Raw genomic sequence first — 25,587 nt, 5'->3', positions numbered from 1 at the left:
CAATTAAAAGTTGTTAAGTGAATCAACATAAATCCACGTGTTATAACTCCTCCAAAAATACAGTTACTTCAAATCTTGCTCTCACATAGACAGCTATACTACAGGGTCTTTTTCTCTTCTTCTTCTCCCTGCCATTTTTATAAAAAGCTTCAATGCCAAGTGCTTTTAGTGCAGAGGGATAAAACCTTTCCTGCTCCACAGACGACCTGTGTTTGATTAGTGGCATGAATGTTAGATGGTTTGCAGGAAAAAGATGGAATGGAATGGATGATATTGCCCCTTCCATCCCTGGGAGAAGGAGACAGCCTAGGGTGACTGCAATAAATAGTGTTAAAAGAGCCTGAACAGCTCCATATTGCATAAGCTGTAAGACATTTAGTCAGGAAGTTGTGAGCTTGCATTTTCTGGAAGAAGCAGAAATGGAAATCACAAGGCTGCCATGGGGTAATGAAAGTTAGGACACACTCCCCAGCAGCAGTATGATGTTGCATCAGTGTCCTCAGTCTTCTTACCTGCCTTGGTCATGGGTCAGACTGAATTCAGGAGAGGCTAAATTGAGTCCAGTAGACCAGATCAAGGAGTAGTGGAGAGCTGGTGGCAGCTGATGGTAACCTGCATGGAAGAAAAAAAATCATCCCAGTTCATCTTCACTTCGCTACCATCCACACTTCCTTCTGAATCATCAGTCCACTCTTTATGAACCATTCAAATTCCATATTCCAAATTTCCCATCAACCTCAGACATTTTCATGCTCTTTAAATCCATCTTCTACATCCCCTTAACAATGCTTTTCTTAGCCATTCTTTCCCAAAACCCTCTGCAGTGTCCTGTTCCAGCTTTCTTCTATGTTTTTCTATTCTATATCTCCCAGTCCATTCTCCCACCAAACATGGCATGGCAACAATTCCCAACTTATTTCTTTTAACACTGCCTTATATACCTGACCCACCTGCCCATTGCTACCACTTCCCACCTCAATTACCAGTACACCTATATTAGTCTACCTCCTATCCTCCCACCCTTTTGGCATCTGGTTCCAGTTCATTGCCTCTGCATACCTCCTAAAATTCACTATCCCTCCTTATTCACCTGTTGATACAATCTTAGCTTATTCATGCCATTTCTTGCTCTTTTAGCCTTCTACATCAGTCTCTCACAAACACTCTGTACCTTCACCACCCACTTATCCTCAGTTCCATCCCCATCTGCTTCAACAATACAAGACTAAAGCCACCACCTTTGACCTCAGTCGTATCTATTACCTCCCACAGTCTCCACTATACCATTCTAGCAACACCCTATCAATATTCACCAAATCTGTTCATTCTTTTTCTACTAGTGTCCTCTGACCCAAGAAAAACCTTGATCCTCAAGTATTTTGCCCCTCTTTCTATCAGCAGCATCCCCTCCACACTTATATTCATCCTTCATGATTCTGATCACTCCCAATATCCACACATGGAATTACACCCACCCAGGCCTTCACGATTCCTGAGAAGCCCTCACAATTTTTATCAAAGAAAAACAATGGATTCCTGTTGGCATTCTTAGGACTTAAAATGTGATCCTCAGAAGAGCAAGACAGTCTGGGTAAGAAAGAAACTATGCAATGTCTGAGGCTGGAGTATTAGATGATATGCAGAAGTGGTGTGAGGGGCACCATTTCCTATGTAAGAAGGTATGGGAAGGGATGAATCTCACGTGCAAAAAAATGTTTTAATAATGTTACAGTAACTTTTGACATTTGTAGTACCAAAATGCATATTGCAGTTTATTTTACAACTACAAGTCTCATATTGCAGATAACAAGCCCTAGAGAACAGTAACATATAATCATTAAGAAAGAAATCAAAGTTACTCCTTCTCTTCTCCTACCCACAGCCTTTCAAATATCATCTCTCTCTCTCTCTCTGTCTCTATGGAACAACCCATCCATTATGAACAGAAAGAACTCAGGAGTAACATACATCCTTGCATCTTAGCTCTGCTCAGATGGGTTTCCCCAGTCTCCCTTTCATTAGCTGCAATCTTAACCTATAACTGTCGCCCTCCTACATTGGACACAATAGAAGAGTCTTCGTGGGTGCTGTTTAAGCAGCTTTATTTTACATAAGCACATCAAGACAGAAGTTTACTGACTTTAAAGTAAGTAACTTATATACAAACTAACTACTGTATTCATCCATACTTGCTCCTTGGCTGCATTCTCAAAATGGCACTAGGAATGACACTTGCTTGAAATTTATACACGCACTCTCAGTGTTTGACATACTACTTAAAGATGCAGCACATAGCACGTGCTCTCTGATCTATACATGGCTACACATATTGTTCTATCATCTCCTTAAATGTTCCCCTCACAACAGTCTTCTCTATGGCATTTAAAAGAAAGTTAAATTTAATGTTGACAAAAACCTTCTAAATACGAAACAACTCTGCCCCTAGTAAATGCATCATTCTTTATTTGGTAAACACCAACAACTTGCCAAAACTCTACTTTCACAACACTTGCCAGGAAGGTCAAGTCTGGCTGGCATCTGTTTAATCTAGCCAATATGCTAGTAAAAGTTAATATTTTCATTACTTAGCAAAATGTGCCTAAATCATACTGGGTATGTGGATCCCCTTTTCCTTGGACTGTGCTGTCACTATCACCTCACTCACCAGTATGAATAAACAAAATCCCTGCAGAAATTTACTAAACACCACCTCATATCTAATCATCTAATGAAAAGTCACTGGAAAACATCTGGCCTTCTTTTTGGCCTTTTTCCTTCCCTTCATATAACTCATCACCTCTAAACCCTCCCTGCCTTTAGCAGTATACATGTGCTGTCTTTATGCCTTGTCTTGCACGCTCTATTGCATCCACTCTGCCTTCCCCTAATCTTCCTTCCAGTACAATGACTTAAAGAAATGCATAAACATCTCCCACATTTCAGACTCCCTTCTTATTTTGTATCTACCCCATCTTTTCAAGACCACATCTTCACATGTAATTGGTATTTTCACCTCCATACCTAGAGCTTCACCTAAACATCTACTTTTTTCCAGCACTTTGCTCCTTTCCTCCACAGTTCTCTACTTGGCATTCCTCAAAGTTCTCCAGTCCCAACTGTGTCTCCCTAATGCACTTCCACAGTTCTAATCTCTCCCATCCTCTAAAAGTTTGGCAAACCTTCTTCAAGTGTCTCCTTGATCTTTACCATGGCCTATTACTGCTGTACATCTAAAACATTTAATCATCATTTATAAAGTAATCTTCTACCCCTAAACAATTAACACACTGGTGCATGCACATGCTCACATGAGAGTGTACTCACCTTTATTGTGACTACTCCCATTGGAATGAATGGGTGAATAACATTAAAAGACAGCATGCACTTACTCCTTCTAAAGAAAAACACCAAAAAAAACTAACGGAAGAAGAAAAAAAACAATTGAAAAACTGTCCACAGGCAACCTTGTAACCAGCAAGCAGACCACGTTGAATATCCTTAACGCAAACAATTTTTTTTTTCACAAAGCAAAGCGTTTTGGCTAACTCCTATCACAGCTTCATCAGAGGTACAAGGAAACAGTTTCTATATTTAAAACAGGAAGTGAGCAAATAATCATCATTTCCTGACAAATGTATATATTATTTAAAATATATTCATTTTTAAGAAGTTTATCACGTCACTCTAATACATACAATAACTACAATATCAAAACCTACTACATCAGTAAAAAATGTATTAATAATCATATTTAAATATGAGAAAATTTTTAAAAACTCATTAATGTATTAAAAAATGTGCAATAAACAATACTAAATAAAACAAATGTATCATACATTAGGAACAACAAACTCAGAATGGGCTGTGAGGCTTAATAATTTATGCTGTTGCAAAAAAAAAAGTTTATTACACACACCAAACCACGAACCACCGGGTATATAGCGCTTCTTTCTCTCGATTCCTCGAGGCTTTATCAAGTGACTTGATAAAGTCGGAAGGATCGCAGTTTTGTGGTGGAATAAACTTATAATTTTGCAACAGCATAACTGTTATTCGTTTCGTAGGCTGCTCATCAAGTTTGTCTTTTTATTCTTTTTTAACATTCTCAATTTTGTTCTTGGTATCATACATTAATCAAATTAGTAGTAAATGTAAAATAGTATAATGTAATTAATCTTTTTTTAGAAATTACCTAAAATAACTCTTTAATTTCAGAACTGCTGAAATGTTGCAGTTCTCATTCAGTCCCGGAGGTCTGAATGCATCTAATTTTAACTGCCATTCCAGTTCTGAATTTTCAAGAATTAAAGAGAAAGGACCACCTCTTATGTTAGGAAATACATGGTCAATACCCATAAAACTGAAATTCCTGTTTTAAATATATAACTTGAGCATTTTGAAACTGTTTCCTTGTACCTCTGATGAAGCTGTGATAGGAGTTACAGCTTAAAAACTTTTTTTTGAAATAAATTTTTTTGCGTTAAGGATATTCAACGTGGTCTGCTTGCTGGTTACAAGGTTGCCTGTGAACAGTTTTTCAATTGTTTTTTTTCCTTCTAAAGAAAAAAAAATAACTGGGCATAGGTGCTAAGTTAATCTGAAGTCATGGCTATTTCCAGGAGAGAGCATATTAATAATCAGCACTAGCCACTCTCCTGGATTGCATACTAGCAAGTAATTCCTCACTGAGACAGCTCAACATGCTATGGCCACTGCTAGGGAAAACTGAAGTGGAAGAGCTGTCTCAGAATCAAAAAGATTTACCACAGTGTGAAAGCCTTCCAAGTTAAGGCCTCCACATTGCAGTAAGCCTTTCTGAATCCTGGCATATGTTTATTAATCACATCCCCCTGACAACAGTAACAAGCAGTGGTTGTGCTTACAGTCTTGTACATAAACCTATGACTCTTCATGAAAACAGTCTCTCACACACACACACACACACACACACACACACACACACAAACACACACACACACACACACACACACACACACTGAAAAAAACAAAGGAAAAAAATGAGATGTAGCCCTTCTTCCACTGTCGTTGAGGATAATACCCAATCTGCTCATCCTGCACCTATTCTCTAACCATCATTCTGTTTGATAAACTATGATGAATTAATGACACTAGAATCTACACACCTGAGTCTTCACCCATCACTTCTCTTACTGCATGCCTCCTGCATTCTATTCACAGATACACACTCCATTTACAGAACTCTCTGTTCCATATAGAGTTGCATCCAAGGTTCAGATTGTTTGCAAGAAGAAACAAGGCAAAAATATCAGCAAGATTTGATTGCCATACACCAGTCACATAAGCCCAAAATTGATAGAAATGAGTACATTATTCATCTCTTTTTAGTTTCATTTGTGATTCATAAGAAGCAAGATTAGACTGGGAGATTTTAAAACATGACAGCAATCAGCGACCTCAGTGACCCTGCCCTGTAACAGTTACTAGACATACTCCCCACCTTACCAAATCTAACCCCTCAGCAGCCACTGCCCTATAACAGTTACCAGATATACTCCCCATCTTACCAAACCTAACAAATATATTACCACTCACTCAATTTCGCATTTCTGTTCTAACTTCTTTATTCACCAACTCTCCAAAATTAACTGGTCTTGCCTCAACACTCTTCCTTTAGATGAAGCTGTCCACTCCTTCAACACTACATTCCTAAAGATTCTTAACTCCCTTGCTCCTCTTCGCATGGTTAGAATCAAATCTAATACTGCTCACTGGCTCATTAAATCAACCAGAACCATCTTGAAAGACCGGGATAGGATTTGGAAAATGTGGACTAAAACTAGGACCCCTTCTCTTCTTCAGAAATATAAAGAACTTAGAAATAAAATTTAATAAAAAATCATCCATTATGACAAAATAAACTTCTACGCCAATTCTCCCTCTACTCTCAGATCAGACCCAAAGAAATTCTGGAGCTCTATTAAACAGACTCTTCATCCAGGAAACCCTTCCTCTCCTAACCCATGTCCCAGTGCAACACCTGAAGACATAGCCAACAAAGTTAACAATCATTTTATAAACTCAATAATCTCCATAATAAATTCTCTCCCCCCAAGAAACAACACTAGCACCCCCACAAACTCTATACCTCTTCCTAACCCTCCTAACTCCTTCTCTCTAGAAGCAGTATCAACTATGTAAAGTCATTACTGTCTAAACTTAAACCTTTCTTTACTCTAACCATTCACAAAGGGGGCAACTCCTAAGACATATCCAACTTCAGACCAATTGCCATACTCTCTCCACTCTCAAAAATCCTAGACAAATGCATTCACAAGCAGGTAATGCATTGTCTTCACCAGGAAAACCTTCTCACACACACACAGCATGGTTTCTGTCCCAAGCATAGTACAACTACTGCACTCATATCATTCATCAACATAGTCTCCCTAGCTCGGGATGACAATAAACTTTTCTCATGCCTATTCCTTTACCTTTCTAAAACCTTTGACACTGTCTCTCACCCACTCCTTCTAGATAAACTCACTAACTTACATTTCTCTCCCCCTATCGCCTGGTTCTCCAGCTATCTCTCTATCTGCCAGCAATCAGTTAAATGGCTCTCTGCACTATCCTCCCCTCTCACTGTACAAATGGGAGTCCCTCAAGGGTCCATACTTGGACCACTACTCTTTAATATTTCACCAACTTGCTCTACTCCTCTTGTCCCCAGTCATCTCTTGTGCAATATGCTGATGAGTCAACTGGTATAACCACTGCTGACAACCCAAATGACCTCCACTCAACTACCCAGGCATTTTTCCACACCATTGAGACTTGGTTTAGTGATAACAAACTAATACTTAATCCAAAAAAAAAACTAAGTTCCTACTGTTCCTCCCTAAAAACATCACCACACTCAAAAGTACAGTACCATCTTATCGTGCAACAACACTATGATCTCAGCTGAATCTAGTACTAAATTGCTAGGTGTTACAATAGATGATCAGCTTAAGTTTGCCCTCCATATTACTAACTCAGTAAAAAGAACTCATCAGAAACTTGGACACCTTTTCCATAGCAAGAAATACTTAACTAACACTGCCTGAATAACTCTCTCCCAGGTGTTATTACTTCTAACACTCCTGTACAGCTGCCACATATTCACAAACCTAAATTCTACACTTATTTCCAAGCTTGAAACTACCTATAATAAGATCGCCAGATTTGCATCTAATCAAACCTACAAGTCACACCACTGCTTAGCACTACAGCAACTAGACTGGCTAGAATTCCCTCAGCTGCTCCAGCTATACCAACTACAAATCATCCACTCTATCCTCTATCTACCCTTTTTCTGCCCCAGCCTCTCCACTAGCATATCCAAATATTCCCCTGCAAGGACACTACGCAGCTCAAATCAAGAATTATTAGACATCTACAAACCCAAAACCAAAATAGGCTGCCTTCTATATAACTATAACCCAGCTATATTCTGGAACCAATTCCCCTTGGAACTAAAATCCCTCCAGCAGAGCAAAAGTTTCAAATTAGCCACAAAGAAATACCTAAAAACAAAGTGGTCTTGCCACTGTAGCCAACCACCCTGAAACCACCGTCCTTTCACCTATTTCACCATCTCACACTTAATGTATCTCTAACACTATGAACCTGCCTCTTCTACCTCTTCCCTTCCTCTATCTTCAACCACTCTTAATTCTTACAGTCTCAAAACAACCTACCTGTCTAGTCTGTCTCCTATACTCTACCTCCCCTACATCTCCTACTAGCCATTCTTACTTTCCTTTCTTGTTTCCAAACTCCTATACAACTAGATCCTACCCACTTTAAATAAGCATCTGCCTAACTATTAACTCATTTTGCTCTAAGCAGCTTAAATAATATTGTAACTAGTCACATTTTCTTCTGCTAATTGTTTAAAACCTTGTTTGTAACAACTCACATACTTGTCTGCCAATTGTTAATACTCTGTATAATTGAATTGCCTGAGGAGCTTTTTTTCTCTCTCAGGTCTCTGCTTGTAAGATCCTATAGCTGATTGTTACTACTATGTTACTAAAATTTAATAAATAGTTTTCTAGTCCTGAGGAGCTTTTCTCCCCGGGTCTCTGCTGAAAATGAGCCAAAAGCTCAGCCAGACTAACCCAGTCAACAAATGTAAAATAAATAAATAAATAAATAAATAAAAAATAAATAAAGACAGAGAGGAAACGGAATATATTTGGTAAATTTTCCTGGGGCTAATTAACTCACCTTCTTGCCATACTTTGGGAGGGGAGGATAATATGAGAGTGAATACTGACAAGGTGATAATGATCTTGTATTTCCTATGACTGCATGTGACAGAAACATGTCAAAGAAGCTGTAAAGCAAGGTGGGCAAAACTGTGGTTTTACTGGTATTACTGTATACTAACTCATTCACTCCAGTGTTGCTCAGGAAGTTTGCACTATAACTTCCAATGGACAGAGCCTAAGCCTTTTAACAGAATCAAATTATGTCTACACATTTCAAACAAATGTTCATATCTCTGGAACCATAAGGATTATGAAAGTAGTATAAATGGCAAACTCTTCAGCTCAAACTAATTTTATATTGCTAGTATTCTTTAGGTTCTAGGTCTTAGATTTTATAAGTCACAGTAAACACAGTGTTATTACATTTGTAATATTTTGTAAACAACTTACAATATCTCAGCAACCACTCAAGTTGTACATAAACTGGCAGCAGTATTTTATTAATCTAGTTGTGAGCTTTCATATAAGGCTAAGGAGATCTGTCTGTGTTACTTGCTTGCTGACATATTTTTAAAAAAATGTGAAAATTATAGCTATATAAATTAATATCCTAAAAACGACAGTAAATATCTATTCACCTGCTTTAGACAGAGGTCAACTACTAATGCAGTTGAGTTTGCTATTGCGTAAACTTTAAGATGAAATCTTTTAAAATCTTGTACATAGCATGGTTTTGGAATTATTGATGCAAATATGAACAAGCAGTATTTGACGCCTAGATGTGTCATTAGGAGTTAACTGCAGATGCACCTGGAGGTGTCACTCGGATGTAATGAGTTAAAGAAATGAGTTAAAGAAATCTGAACAGTGTAGGCAGTACAGTTGAGAAAACTAGAGGAGATGAAAACAAGTACCTGAGATGGGTGATAAGATGCACACTGTAAGACAGACAAAGAAATGACAAAATCAGAGCAGAAGTCAAAGTAGCTTGAATTGTAGAGAAGGTCTAAAAGAGCAGATTATGGTAATTCAGGCACAGGTGCAGGAAGGCACAAGCCAAACTGGAGAAGAAAATTTGGAGCACACAGGTCATCCAGCAAAGAGTTGGATGGACTGTATTAGAGAGGACATGCAAAAATGGCACTAAATTGACAGAAATAGTGACAGTTGATGTGATACCTTAACCCCTTGTTTAACACGAGAAAAAGGAGGTTAATGATGGTGATAGTGATGATGATAAATACCCCACTTTCAATAAAACATCTCTGGTAAATTAGTACTTAAGGTGTTACATTTTAGACTCATAGGTAAGTACAAGGCTAACTGTTGTTACAAGCCATTTTAATCCTATCCAGTTTCCCTTTTTATGTTTTAATTGTTTGTGTCTTTCGGATTTTCCCGGTTAGGGGTCGCCATAGTGGAACTCCGGTCTGCTAATGATTGGCAGTTGATTTTTACATACTGGCTTGCCAGGCCTGACGCACAACCTTCAACGAAGGTACGCCCATTCACGCATCTCAACATGCAGAAGACGCTCTAGCTGAGAATCGGACCGGACAGCGTCTTACTGTGAGGCGACAATGCTACCGCATCATTAAACTGTACAATTTGGTGTTAGACTGGCCACCTTAGCAGTCGCATGGTCAATAATTATATATTACCCCCAGTGAGAATAAATGGGATGATACTATAGATAATTTGAGGGGAACCATGCATAAGATAAAATATTTAGGCGCTGCCTCTGTCCATTAGTAGCAGGGGGACAGTCCTAGGGTAAATTTCCCATCCATTGATCCAAGCTGTGCTTGAATCTGGACATAGATAAGCTTTTGTTTTACATGGATGAGAAGTCTGTTCCAGAGCAGTGGTATCCTCTGTGTGATAAGCCTGTCCTCCAAACTGTTTTGTTGTTATTGCAGAATAAGTTTAAATCCCTGACTGAGCATTTCTGATGCCACCTGACTTGCTGATGAGCAGTAAATCTATCAGTATTGGGTTGGAGAATGCCTTATATGAAAGACTCAAGATACCGCTTAGCAGTCTGTAGGATACCAAGTATAGTGACAGGACTTTGAGTTGGTTCATGTAGGAGATATTGTTTAGGCTTTGTATCCTTTTATTAAGGTATCTCTGTAGGCATTCCTGTTGTTGTATGTGTCTGGACAGATACATGCCAGAGGGTGTATTATACTCAATGACTGCTGAGTAAAGGGGGACAATGACATCCCTATATCTAGGCACAATTCCATAGTTTATAAGCTGTACACTATTGAAGTATTGTCTTACAACAATGGGCATATGTTAGTTCACTGTCCATATAAGTTCTGAAATTGCAAAAAAACTAGATCAACTCTTAGAGGCATATTCTCAGTGTTGTAGATCTCCAGTGTAGAGAACTTCACTACAATAATGCATGTTTTTGGCATTTAGTTTCAGTATATGATTTTGGCACCAGTTGTTTATCTGAGACCAATCTTCCTGCAGGATGGTCAAGTCATTTGAAGCTCCAGTGACTGCTCCATGCTTGCAGTCATACTCAGACTTAGTCAGCCAGAGCCCTCTTGTATTGGCTTTTACTACAGAAGTGTAGTTGCCAAGCAAGAACAGTCCTAGCACATAACCCTTGGAGGACACCACTGCTGACTTGTCTCTTTGTGGATGTGACTTCCCCTGTTTAGATTTCCTGCACTCTATCTTGTCAGCCAGTTGGCAATCCCTCAGGTGACATAGGGGTTTATTCCTAGTTCATTTAGTTTTTCTATGTATGAGTGGAGAATTGTGCCAAAAGCTTTCTTCAGGTCAAGGTATGTAGTGTGAACTATTTTACCATCATCTGTTGCTTTGGTGACTTTTTCAAAATTGTCCAACAGGCTGCCATTGACAAATCCAAACGGAGATGAATCCAGTGTTTGTAGGTAACCTATGTCCTTATTGATTAGTTCCATAATAAGACTTCTCATGGCTTTGTATATGAGGCTGGTCATACTTATATGTCTGTCATTGCCTGAGTCTGTGGAAGGTCGTTCCTTATGTAGGGGAATGACTGCAGCTATTCTCCATGCACTTGGTACAAAACCCTATATGGAGGCTGAACAGTATTGTTATGGGGGGTGGCTAAATCATCCTTTATGATATTTAAGATGTATCCAGGGATATTGTTAGGCCCCATCAAATACAGTATTTTTAGCTTTTGATAGCACTTTTAGGACTTGGCCTTGCTTCTGCTATATCATGATGGACAGATAGAGTAGAAATGTTTGTATTGTTTGCATATCAATTAAAGTGATATTCATGAAAGGCTATGCCACCAGCCCTGATTATTTTCTGTAAAGTTGTCTGTTTTCTGATCTGACTTCTTACTTTAATTTTGCATCACTTTAAGCCCAGAATTTTACTTAGCTTCCAAATTACTATTAGTGCACTTTTTAAACATGCCTTGCTATCTTGATAGAGACCTGGCTGAATAGGTTAAGGCTGAAGAGCATAAAGTGTCTGTGTGCCATCTAGGAACAGTACTAGAATCCTAAAAACTTGAAGACCCAACTCATTTTAGCTGTGCCATCATCCACATGATCAACCCACTGCACTTCTACTCAGCAGAAAATTCCCCTTTCATCTGAATGATGTGCTGTGCCTCACTTGACATCCTTCTGTTTTTTTAGACATAACTAATTACATAATGCCTCTCTACCAAACTCATTCAATTATCTCAATGATATTGCAACCCATTCTGTATTTTATTTTACTTCCACCATTCAGCCTCCTTTTCTTCTCCCCTTTGTCATAATTCCTACATGCACCAGTATCTTGAGCAGTTTTTTTTAGTTAGCTCACTAACCGAAAATGTTGACTCCATAATGATATTTTATTCTCATGCATTTCATATATGGACAGTATGCTTATGTGTGTGTGTGTGTGTGTGTGTGTGTGTGTGTGTGTGTGTGTGTGTGTGTGTGTGTGTGTGTGTGTGTGTGAGTGTGGAGGGCATATGTGCGCATGTGTGTGTTGTGCCGCACTCTAGCTTCTGTTTCCTATATTAGGAACTAACTTAGTGTTTAAAGTACACTAAATATTATATTCTCATACAGTGATACACAGTTCCAGAATCAGGAATATTGTTTTAATATGATATAGAAGCTCCCAAAACCACTGATATGATTGTTCAAGTTTTAACATGGAGTGCAATTGTCTGCATGGATTTATACCTACTCGATTGCTTCACGGAGATAATTGTATTCCACCTTCCTCAAACATAACTAATTTGTAAAGGACAGTAGACGTTTTGTGGCATCTGGAAGTTGTTACTGGAGGAAAGATTTCAAACAGGCCTACTCTTTTTACATGTGAGACCACATATAAATTCTCCTCACTATTTTTTGCTTCCTGTTTAAGAGTGAACCCTCTTAAATAAGTACATAATTACATTACAGCCACTAAGCCAGAATAGTGTTGCCAATTCTATTTAATTATGCATTATTAGTTTGCATTTTTTAAGCATAGAGGAGGATGGCTGCTCCTTTCTTACAGGACCAATTATTAACAAGTTGTTTCCTCAGATATCAATATTAGCAGGGACATTTAGCCATACATGTACTTTATTTAGTGCTAAATCCATATGAACCCTGTAAAGTACCTGCCATACATATAATGCCCCAGCTACCATAGTGCACTAAATATCTCAAATTATTTAAATGACTTAATTCTCCAACAACCCATACAAAAAATGTCTTGCAGAGACAAATTTGTAACTCAGTGCCTACCCAACTGTTGGAACAAACATTTTCACTAGATTAAACCATATGATACCCACGTTTCAAATTAAAACTGGATGATTAGATGGGACCTGTATATTTACTCCACTTTAAACTGTTTTGCCCTATTTATTGTTGTTATATATTGCTCTGACCAAAGCAGCCCACACAAAAATCCACAGAAATTCTGGACCACTATCATAGGTTCATAGGTTCATAGGTTCATACTAGGCTATCTGCCCTAGGGCATTTATAAGCAAAGCCCAAAGTTTTGTGGCTTTCACCACCCCTTAAGTTTGAAGGGTACTATGCCCATTATTTTGCCGTGCCTCTGTCCAGCAGTGACACTGAGGTGATCCATCCATTGGTCAAGATTTCTCTTGTACAGAGCCATTTTGTTCCACAGCATAGTGATGAATCTGTCCCTCCAGCACGTCCTATTTATAACTGTGTTGAGGTTTAAGTCTCTTCCTCTTGTAGTCCTGATGGATTTAGATTTTTTGAGGTGGAGCATATCCATTAATTCCGGGTTGGACATGGCCTTGTATGTCAGGCACAGGTCACTTCTGAGCAGACTGAATAGAGCTGGAGTTCCTTCAGTCGGGCAGCATAAGACATATTTGTGAGACCCTTTATCCTTTTGGTGAGGAACTTTTGGGGCCTTTCCAATTGCTGCAGGTGTCGAGTAAGATACATTCCGAATAGGGCATTGTACTCAATCATTGGTCTGATGAGTGATGAGTATAGGGGAACAATGACCTCCCTTGATCTAGATGTGAATCCCTTCATGATCAGGTGGGCAATGTAGAAGGTCTTCCTAACTACTTTGGCCACGTGAGTGTCAAACAAAAGGTTACTGTCAACCTGGGTCCCCAGATCCCTGATAACCTCTTCTGTGCTTAGTGGATTGCCACCTATATGGTAGCTGGTATGACTATGCATTTTTTGGCGTTTAACTTTAGGCCATGGCTCTGGCACCAGTTATCCGTTTCTGTGAGACCCTTCTGAAGGATATCTGTGTCTGATGTGTTTTCAACTATGGGTTTGCAGTCATCTGCAAACTTTGTCAATAATCCTCCTGTGTTCGCCTGTACTTCTGAAAAGTAGATGCAGGACTGAGCCCTGTGGGACACCACGTCTGACATGGCGCCAGCCACTCTGACCCTGTGGGTTCTGTCATTTAGCCAGTTTGCAACCCATCTTGGGTTTACATTTAAGCTGGTGAGTTTTTCAATGATACCCGATTTGCAAGGTCAAGGTAGGCTGTGTGGACTGCCTTGCCCTCATCAATGGCCTTGGTGACTGTTTCAAAAGTCAACCAAGTTTAAAAGGCATGATCTGCCCTTGACAAAGCCAAACTGGGTTGAATCCAATGTCTGTAAGTCCCTATGTCTTTATTTATGAGTTCCATTATGATCCTCTCCATAGCTTTGCAGACCAGGCTTGTTAAGCTGATAGGGTCAGTGGAGGCACCGCCTTTGTGAAGTGGGACCACAGTTGCTGTCGCCACTCCTTGGGTACATATCCTGAGGTGAGGCTAAGATTAAACAGCTGCCCTAACTGCGGGTTTAATTCCTCATTGAGTTCGTGGAGGACACCATCTGGTCCCATAGATGCTGTGTTTCACCTGAGCATTTGAGATGTGTGGGAGGCTACAATCCGCTGGGATAGATATCTCTCCTTTCTGAACCTGTCAGCCAGTATGTTGGCAACGTCTGTTGGTTCAGTGATTTTTACATAATTTTGAACTAATTCTGAGCATATCTGGGAGTTTCCTCCCAGGTTTCAAAGTCCTTATGATTGTCTTTTGAGTCCTTAGCGACTTTTCTCTCAAAATTTGCCTTGGATGATTTTATTTTTACTTATAATGATCAAGGGTGTCTTCCCTTTTAGGATTTTGCTCTATCTTGTAGTAGCTTTCTCCTTTTATTGTAGAGCTTGTTTATGGCTGGGGTCCACCAGACTGGGTGCTTGCCTTTGGTGCAAAGAGTCTTTGTTTTGTTTGGGATTGCCTGATCCATGCAGTCCTGGAGGTGCTGGTAGAAGGCATTTGTAAGTCATTCAATGGCGAAACCACACCAGTCTTAAGAAGTGTGAAGTCGGCTTTTGAGAAGTTCTTCACTGTTGTCTTTTTTATCTGGGGGGGGGGCAGGATGTGGACTTCCAGTGAGATTAGTTTATGATCTGATCTCTGCTGAACATTGTGTCCCCATGTTCGTGATGATGAGCTCTAGTATGTTTTCTCCTCTTGTGGGGATGGTGACTAGTTGTTCCATGGCATTAGAGTTTATGAACTCTAGGAACCTTTGGGCTAGAGTGTTGGGGCTTGAGTAATGATCCCAGTCTATATTCGGGTAGTTGAAATTACCTAATATGATGGTGTTTGGAGATACATTTATCCCCTCCAGTGTTTTCAGGAAAGCTGTGTGAGGTTCCTGAGTTTGAGAGGGTGGCCTGTAACATGCTACAAATTGCAGAGCAGTCTTGCCTACGGTTAATTGCACCTGGATAGTCTCCGATGCTTCATGCGTTGCCACCAACCTGGAGGTGTGGTTATCCTTGATGAATATGGATACCCCCCTCCTTTCTTGGTGTGGTCCGGATTTTGGGGCGGGCATGATAAACCTGATAGTGCTGGGGTGCTCTCAGGAGCCTTGAACCAGGTTTCAGTCACAACACAGACATTGATGTTCTCCATACTGAGAAGGGCTTGCATCTTGAGGTTGAGACTTCTGGCATTGAGCAGCATTACCCTTAGTTTATTTTCTTTTTTGTGTTCTAGGGTGGTAGGTTTAGAATTTGAGCCTTGCCTAAAAAGGCACTATGGGGTGGCAAGAGCCTTTGCCAATATCCGGAAACCCAGCAACCTCAACAACCTACTCCACCTAGATAACCCCATTAATTCCAACCCCTTTCCAAACAACACTGCTTCTGAAACTGCCTCTGTCCTTAACAACTATTTCATAGAAATTATTCAAAAACTCTCACTTAATAGACAAAACAGTATATCTCACTCAACAGCTCCACTATCGCATAACAAAATTCTCCTCAATGATTTTTCTCTCCAACCAGTCCCGCTTACTACAATTACATCTCTCCTTAACAAACTTAAACCCTGCTCTCCCTCAGCAGACTAACTTCACCCTCATTTCCTAAAAATAGCTGCACAATCTATTGCCTAACCTGTCTCTATTCTTATTTACCATTCCATCTCAGAAGTCCTGGTCCCTGACATTTGGAAATCCTTCCATACTATCCCTTTTCACAAAGATGGCAACTCTACAGATCCTTCTAATTTTAGACCAATTGCTATCCTGTTCCCCCCTATCCAAAATCTTGGAAAAGTGCATCCATATTCAGCTACTCAAACACCTTCTCGGTAACAATCTCCTCACTCCTACCCAACTTAACTTTAGGCCCCACCATAGCACTTCTACTTCATTACTGTCATTTACTCAAATAATAGCTGAAACCCGTGACAATAACCTCCTCATCTCCAGTCTTTTCCATGATCTTTCAAAGGCCTTTGATACTGTCTCTCATTCTATACTTCTAACTAACTCTCAGACCAACATCTCTCTACCTTCTCCATCAACTGGTTCTCTAGCTATCTCTCCGGCAGGCAGCAATTTGTCAGCTGGCAAAATGTCGTCTCTCCATTCCTCCCTGTTAATACTGGAGTCCCCAAAGGATCAATTCTGGGCCCCCTCCTGTTTAATATATTCAGTAATAAACTTCAGCCTGTTACTAATCTCTCTACTCTTCTACAGTACGCTGATGACTCCACCCTCATTACCTCTCCCCACAATATCCCTGATCTACTAGCTCTCACTCAACAAACCTTTCCCCTGTTGAAACCTGGCTCTCTGATAACCAACTCATATTGTCCAAAAAAAAAAAAAAAAAAAAAACTCCTCCTCTTCCTCCCTAAAACACTTGCTCAGCATAAAGCTGCTTTCTCTATATCCTCTCTCAACAACAACATTATTAAACCTGAACCCCATACTAAACTACATGGCGTTATCATTGATGATGAATTAAAATTTGATATTCATATTCAAAAGGTATAAAATTTGATATTCATATTCAACCAAGTATAAAACACACCCATCAGATACTTGGACTTCTATTTCATAATCAAAACTTTCTGTCACCCTCCTCCAAACCCTCCCTCACTCTGGCCCTTTTCCTACCCTGCCTTCTTTATGCTGCCCCTGTCCTTACTCATGTTCAAACATCTCTTGTCACTAAACTAGAGCAAGGTTATAACAAAATTGCCACGTGCCACCAACCTTCCTTACAAATCTCAACACTGTCTTGCCCTTAATTCACTCCAATGGCCAGCATTCACCAAACACCTACTTATACCACAGCTACATATGCACACTGTATCCTATATGAACCCTCATTCTGTGCCTCCATCTCCAAGTTAGTATCCTTCTATAACCCCCTCATCAGCTCCATACTGCCAGTAAACACCTCTTTCTGTTATACAAACCCAACAAAAACATTGGTAAGACCCTTTAAAAATACTCTGTCGCCCATGCTTGGAACTCACTCCCTCTCAACATAAGAAGCATTCAGCATATGTACATGTTTAAGAAGGAACTTAAACTTTTTCTCCTGAAGACTTGGTCATGCCCTTGGCAACCCCCCACTTGAACTAGGCTCCTCTCTTCTCATCTTATCTGCTTTTCCATATCAAAATTTTTTCCTTCTTGTACTTGCTCTAGCAAACTGTATTCATACTGTACTCCTTTGTGTAATATTCTGTAAACCTTTTAATTATTTGGCCTATGCTATATACTGTTGTTTTCAAATTTTGGAAATTGTACTTGTTAACTATTATTTTACCTATGCATTGTACTGCTGTGAACAATTTTTTGACTTGTACTATATTTCTGTGACCCTACTTTAATATTTTGCAAATATAATTACTTGTATTATTTCTGGAGCTTTTCTCCTCGGGTCTCCACTGAAAATGGGACCCTGACTCAGCTGGACTAACCTGGTTAACAAATGTCAATAAATAAATAAATAAATAAATAAATAATGGGTGGGGGGGTTGCATGATGATGGGTATTTGCAAGATGTAAATGATGTTTTGATTTAATTGCCTTGCTTCTTCTATGATCTCATGACAGCAACCTTTTTACTATAGTTTAATTAAATTTTCTGCTGCCCAAAGCCTTTTAGAAAAATTCATATTCTGACAAATCACCAATAAATGCACCAGGAAGGGCCATCAGTGTGGCCCAGTTCTCCTGTCAGTCCATTTCCTGCACAGTCTTAAAATAATTCTTTTAGAGTGACTGTTTCATTATTAACCTAACTTAGAAAAGACTAGATTAAATTTACTTCATACATTTTTGTTTTTCAAAACTAGTTTAAAAGTTCATTAGCAGTGCATCTAAAACAAGATCTATGCCCCAGGTTATTACAGTTCCTTATAAGTCAATAAATTAAGTTTTGTCCATTCCTAGACAAATCTGTATATGACTCCTACCTGTTGGGGATTATGGCATTCAGGCTAGGGTTAAATTAGTTGGAGCAGAGTGGATAGAAGTAAAGCAGGGGGTAAGGAGGTTCTAGGAGAGGGAGATTATTATATAAGGTTAGGCAGGAAGTGGTTTGGTCTCTTTTGGTGCAGGTTAGTGATTTTAAGAAGGATGTGAGGCTTGCAGGACTTATGCAAGATCCGAGTGAGGATGATAGGGTTAGGTTGCAAGAGTTGTTAGGATCATCAGTTGAGAATGGGGGAAGTTTGGAAACATTGCTGGATATTGGTTGTGTAGGGTCACCAGACGTAGGTGTTCATGCAGTATCTCCATAGTTGAAGCAGTTAGGTGGGATGCCAGGACAATCCCATGGGCAGACTTTGCCTGTGCAGATAGTGTAGGCAGACATATCAAGGGTTTTGGCATTATTGCTAAGCCTGACCATTTTGCTCGATGCCTCATATTCTATTAATTATTAAAAAGAAGATGTGGAGTGGATAGCATGTTGATTTATTTGAGCTGCTGGATACAGATGGTGCACAGCAGCTAGCTGAGACCAAAGCCCCTGGGGCTAAGGAATTGGTGTCAGCTTTAGCTGCATTAGGTAAGAAGAGACTAAATAAGTATAGGGCCAGAAAATGGGACACTTGTGTCCTCAGTTTTATATATCTTATGGTGATAGTTTTGGAGAAAGATGCTTCACAAACACTACTACTACTACTATCAACATATTTTATCACTGTTAGGGAAGGTCAAATGTTGAGGGGCGGTTATGCCTGGCTATGGTATGACCAAACATTTAGGAAACTGAAAGAAGTAGATGCCACTTTGAGATGGGAGTCAAAGCATGCAGATTCTTGGCATGCCACCATAGTTGACATACCTAGTAATCTGGCATGTGCAGATGAGATATAGGTAAGTGTTCATGGTCTAATTGTCACTTTTGTTTGTGGAAGGCAACATGCAGCTATGGCTTGTTGGAAGGATTAATCATTGCATGGGCAGCTTGAGTTTAATAGTCCTGGAGCAATTGGGGCCCTTTTAGCTGGGACAAAGGGAATTTTTGTGATCAGAGGGTGCAATTGGCTTTTTGTGAGGGAGCAGCCATGGCAGTATTCTCCCATTAAGGTGGAGGTCCTAGTGCCTTTGTTAGCAGGCTATCCAGCAATTCAGGAGTTAATCAGCATTTTTTTAGTTTACGATCCTAAGTGCAGGCCAGTAAAGTAATTTCAAAAAAATTGAAGTCAGTATGTAGCAAGGATGATGTGGTGCAGTCTTTGATTTGAAAGGAGGTACAGTCAGGCAGGGTTTAGATTTATTGGCTCTCTCCCATTTTCTCAGTTTAGGACTTTTCCTGTGGATCTTGTATGTAAGAATACGGAAGTGGAATTCCATTTAATACATCATTTGTCCTTTCTGTAAGAGGAGTCAGTTAATGACTATATTGATTGATATGAGGTGAAGATGCAATATACTTCCTTGGACAAATGCAGTTAGTTTGATTAAATTGTTTCACAATCCATAGTTAGTTGTTAGACAATGAGGCAGCTTTCCATTTGTTACTGATTAGGGTAGAAGATTGGCTGTGGTTATGTATGTGCATGGCTGCAAAGTTGTATTTTGATATTGCAAAGCCTATGGGTTGTGCCATAGTTTGTGCTACTTTTGAGAGGTTCAGTGTAGCTTTGCAGTGGATGTGGCAAAATTAGCTTTTGGTCAGCAAATAGTTCATTATCTTGATGATATTTTGTTGACTGGGGATGGGCAGGAGATGTCAGCTGAAGCTAAGCTGCTTTTTATAGATTTGTGTTTGGACTTGGGGGTACCTTTAGCTTGAAACAGGGTTGAGGGTCCTGTAAAAAGGCTAAAATTCTTGCATTTCAAGTGGATGAGGAGCATGCCCTTTTTTACTTGCCAGAGGAAAAGGATTGTCTCACTGTTCTTGTTGATAAACTGAAGGTGAGAATGAAGGAAGTGATGAAGATGTTATGTTTGTTAAATTTTGCTTTCAAGCAATTGCACTTTGCAGGGAATTTAACAGATCCCTGTCAAATTTGTTAAGTGGAGATACAGCAAACACCAATGGGTACTTGTGTCTAGGGTAGTTACACAAGATATTGATGTATGACTGAAGTTTTTATTTGATTTTAACAGTTTTTCCTTTTGGCAGGAGGGTTGGGTATCATTAGATGAGTTGCATCTAATGACATATTCATCTGGCAGTGTTGGTATGGCAGTTATTTTATTTGTACTTGTTTTCTAGAGTAGTGCACTGAACTCAGCCCAGGAGCAGTGTCTGGTTAATGACATGGTCACAGTCACACAATTAGGCAATGAAGGCTGAAGAAATCAAAGATATAGGTGAACAGCAAGGGAGCTATATTTGTTTATCCATATTTTACTGTAGAATCTTCCAGTCCTCAGGCTAAATCTCTGGTCAAAGATTTGCACTTTTTGGAGCTGATTCTAATCCGGGCTGCCTTGGTGGTGTGGCAGTATTGTTTTATGAAGAAGCGAATAGTTTTTCATTCTGATAATGAGGCGGTGGCTCATGTTTGAGCTGAGAAGTCAGCTAGGTCAATATTGGTGCAGTTGCTTTTGAGGTATATAGTGCTGTTAGTTTTATAACTTTTTTTAGCACGGCATGTGTCAGGTAAATTGAATTTTCTAGCACATAGTCTGTCTCATTTTCAGGATGACAGGTTTCATTTTTTGGATCCCAATCAGGTCTTCCAAAAGGTAGCAGTGCCAAGTGAAGTTTGGCAGATTCGCAGATGGTAGTAGGTTAGTAGGCTAAATCTGCAGGGAGGGCTTATATGATTGAGATTTCTGTTTTAGTAGATTTTAGGCAGCATCGCCCTTTACAACACAGATGCTGGTTGGTTGGCTTGGTTTGTATGGTTTGTAGATGGAATTGGGGGGAGGGTTGTACACTGTGTGTGTGTATGGTAGCTCTTACTGACATGGCTAGGCTGCTGAGAGTTGTCTGGATGAAAGACTGGAAGGTTTTAAGAATTTTGAAGGGTTGGGAAAGAGTTAGGCCTGTAGGTGGTGATATGAGTTTGCCATTAGTTAAGGCATTATTACGATCAGTTTTAGTTAGCTTTCAGTTGGTTGTTCCTTATCAGAGGGAGAAAGAGAGGGTTTTGTGCTCGGCTTGAGCTGTCTTTTTGTTTACTAGAACTTTTAGTTTTAATGAGTAGATAGGTTCATTGTACTGACAGGATGTTTACAGATCAGATGGGGCAAGGGCTACAGGTACTGTTGCAGGTGAGTACAGAAGGATTGCTATGTCTGGTTAGTTGGCTTTCATTGTGGTAGCATATTTGTGGAGGCAAACAGGATTGTTTGATTTTTTAGGATGATGTTGGGAAGTCAATTACAATAGGGCACTTTATTAAGCTTGCTCGGAGGGCTTTGGTATGTCAGAGATTTAAAGCTGATTGTTTTCCAGACAATGATTTAGCAGGGATTCAGATTTGGAATTATAGGTTTTGTCATTTAAGGTTATCAAGAGGGTGGGGAAATGAGTTTCCAGTTTTTTTAACCTATATTCATTGAACTTATGTTTATATGTTATGTTATTTTGCTTAGTTTGATGGTATATGATTGGTTCATTTGATTCTTTTACAGGACAGATCAAAATTGTCATAGTGGTCCATTCTTTTGTTTATTGGTCAGCACAATGAGCAGAGATCTGGTGGCATGGTGATAGGTTAAGTCTTGATCTAGTGGGAAGTCATTTGGAGTGGCTGTATACAATCCATGACAACTTGTATACACCAAAACGAGTCAAGCAGCAAACATTCAAAACATCACATTTTCTGTGATTTAAATGTCCAGGAATCCTGGGTACTGCTCAGGATCTGAAAATGAGATAGTTGTCAGGTGTGAAGCAAACCTGGTAAAATCTACTTACAAGAGTTCTAAATACACCGATCATGTCTTTTGCCAGAAATTCAAAACAAAGCAATAAATATGCTCACTATAAATCTAAACTCATTTCCCGTAATGGATCTCTAAAGGTTTGCAATGCAACTTCCAATGGTTGCATTGTGAACTTCACAGTTTGAATACATGCTTTTATCTTTAGAACTCTATTACAAAAGACATGTAAATAGTAAACTGTTCAGTACAAACTCATTTTTGCACTGGTTGGATTAATTCAATTCTAGATTTCAAACTGGGTTTTAAACCATTGAAAATTAAATATATATTATTTTTGTAATGCTTATAAACAACTGATGATAGATCAGTAATCACTGAAGTTACACACATACTGTCAGTAGCATTTTGTTTATACTGTACTTCTGTGAGCTTTCATATGAAGCTCAGCTGTTTTGTCTTTGTCATTAGAAAAAGATGGAAATCGTGAGAATGTAAATAAATAATATATGAACAACAACTAGTGTGAGGTCATTTATGCAAAATGGTTTTCGAGTTACTTTTAAAAATATGTGCAGGCAATCCTGAATCACAGACTTAATTAAAATAATCCTAGAGAAACACCTGGGAGCATCATGAGGTCATGCTGTAAACATTTTAAACTCTGTGGACTTTATTAACGTACCTATTAAACTCTTATCTAGGGCATCAGCAGTTTATTGTTGGTATTTGTTCTCTGTCTGAAGTTTGAACAAATGTAAGCTGGCTGAATGAGATGGCATCATAGTGATACCAGTTTTTATAACCCTGGAGGACATTCTTGTGATATCATCACATCTCCACCCCCACCCACACATACAGTCACTGTCCAGCTTGCCCTAGCATCTGATCATGGCTTCAGGATACTGACAGACATATAACATCCATTCATGTCTTCCAAGAAGATCTATAGACAGCTAAAATTACTCTGCTTCTATGTGAGCAAATGCGAGGGTTGCCAAAAATAACTTTTCCTTTCTTGTCTCAGTTGAAATAGTCATATATATAATTCTCTAAAAGTGCATCAGAACTCTCAGTACCTTAAGCGCTATGACATATTTAACTTTATACTCATGAAATGCTTTTAAGACAAAGATCACAAAAGCTTGTTTGACATTATACAGCACCAATCTGCACCATTTCAGCTGTGTGCATTGAATATTAATGAAAAGTACTTTATTTGATCACTGTTATTTGCAACACATGGGTTTAATGATAGATCTACAACTAATTAATTTTTAACACCCCCACATAAACAGATGTTATGATTTAATTTATGATGTTAAGTCTGTTTATGCTGCTATACTACAAGACAATTTAGTAGCACAACTTCTTGTTTATTGAAGATATTTCCATAAACCATATATGTAGACTAACATATGTTGCCTCTAGGAGAACATGTGGAATTGTGTTAATTGGTATCCTACACTTCTTTCACCTCTTCATTTCTTGCCCAGAACGTTACAGGACATCTGCTGCATGATCCCATCCATTCATTAATTAACCTGAAGCTTGTCTTGCCTTTTTTTTTCTCTCCATTTTTCTCCCAAATATTTTCAATGGACATTTGACACCTAAACCTTTAAGGCAGTGCAGCCTTATATATCACCTTTATTACAAGGTTTTGCTGCAACAGCTGTCCCAGTTAACATTTCTTTAAAAAAAAAAATGAACCGGTCTTATCACACAATCACTTCTAATCAAATTTCGCTGACGTCAGTGCAAAAGTCTTAATTTCCCTTCACCTCTGTCAGGTTTTGCAGCAACAGCAGATGTTAGTGGCATTCTAAAAATGAATGCATCATGTGCCTGAATAATAACTGGCTAGCTGAAATGGGCAGCTGAGATGCTAAAGCGGAAATATAAGATCAACATTTTTTCTGAGTTCCTTGATATTCTTCTGAATCGCTGTTAAAAGTATTTGCTAAACTGCCCCATTCTGTCACTAAAAACATATAAAGCATCATTACACTGTCAACACAGTTATCAAAAGGTTTTTCTAATGCCGAATCACATCAGCATTAGTAACTTTTTGTTTAATTAAATTCCTATTCATGGCACAGTAAGCGTCTTAATATTCATTTTTCAGATAATAATTTTGGTTTACCAATCCATCTATGGAATAAGTGATACCATCTTCATTGTGGCCTACAGTATTTTGCAGATATAAACATTTGACAAGATTCTTGACACTTGAGGTAGGATACTATGCTCAATTTATTTATTTTATTTATATTGAATTTGCCAACTGAGGTGGAGCAGTGATTCAACCGTATTTATTTCAGTCACTGTCTGCGGGCTGTGAATGTTCTTGGAATGCCTGCAATTGAAAATAATGAATTAAATTGTGGAATGAAAATGGCAAACTGTGGAAGCATATTTAGCCAAACTACACCTTACACAAGTCTGAAACACAGCATTAGCAGGGTCTGTTTCTAAAAAACAGAAACATAAACATTAAAAAAGAGTGCAAGATAACATAAACAAAACAAAAGCAGACTTATGAAATAAATCAGTCTAATGTACTGATGGCTGTCAGAGTTGCAATCTGATGCAGAAGTGTGCAATCAATAGGCAAAACCTCCAGTAGCAAAGAGACTGGCACTGTATGTGGTTTATTCCCATATATATATTCAGTGAGCAGTCTGGAAGAAATGTGTACCACATTGCACGCATCTTCGTGTAGCTAGCTTATTAAGGTTTAAAGTTATATATTACATATTCTACACCCCGTTTTCTTTGATTCTAAGATATATACATATATATATATATATATATATATATATATATATATATATATATATATATATATATATATATATATATATATATATATATATATATATGGGTCCCCTTCATATGGTCGACTTTTCAGAAAGTCAACTTTCATATGGCCGAGACCATATGATCGACTTTTGGAAAGCCGACCATGGGGAACCGCTATTTCTGTACAGTGCGGAATGGGAAAATTTCCCTCTTCCACACCGTTGTGCGATCTCGGAGTTGGTATATTAAAGTTACGGGGTGTGTGGGGGTGGAGCCCTCACGATGGGTGCAGGGGACCTAGCCTCCCTGCTAACAGTTTAAGGTGTTTGTTGTGTTATATCTGTTTATTTTACATGGTCAGCTTTTGAAACGTCAATCATATGGTCTCGGCCTTATGAAAGTCGACTTTCT

The sequence above is a fragment of the Protopterus annectens genome, chromosome 3.part1 (assembly GCF_019279795.1).
Source record: "Protopterus annectens isolate FY-2018-M chromosome 3.part1, PAN1.0, whole genome shotgun sequence".
In the NCBI taxonomy this organism is placed as follows: domain Eukaryota; kingdom Metazoa; phylum Chordata; order Ceratodontiformes; family Protopteridae; genus Protopterus; species Protopterus annectens.
The sequence above is the reverse complement of the archived record's forward strand: the minus strand, read 5'-3'. Positions refer to the sequence as shown.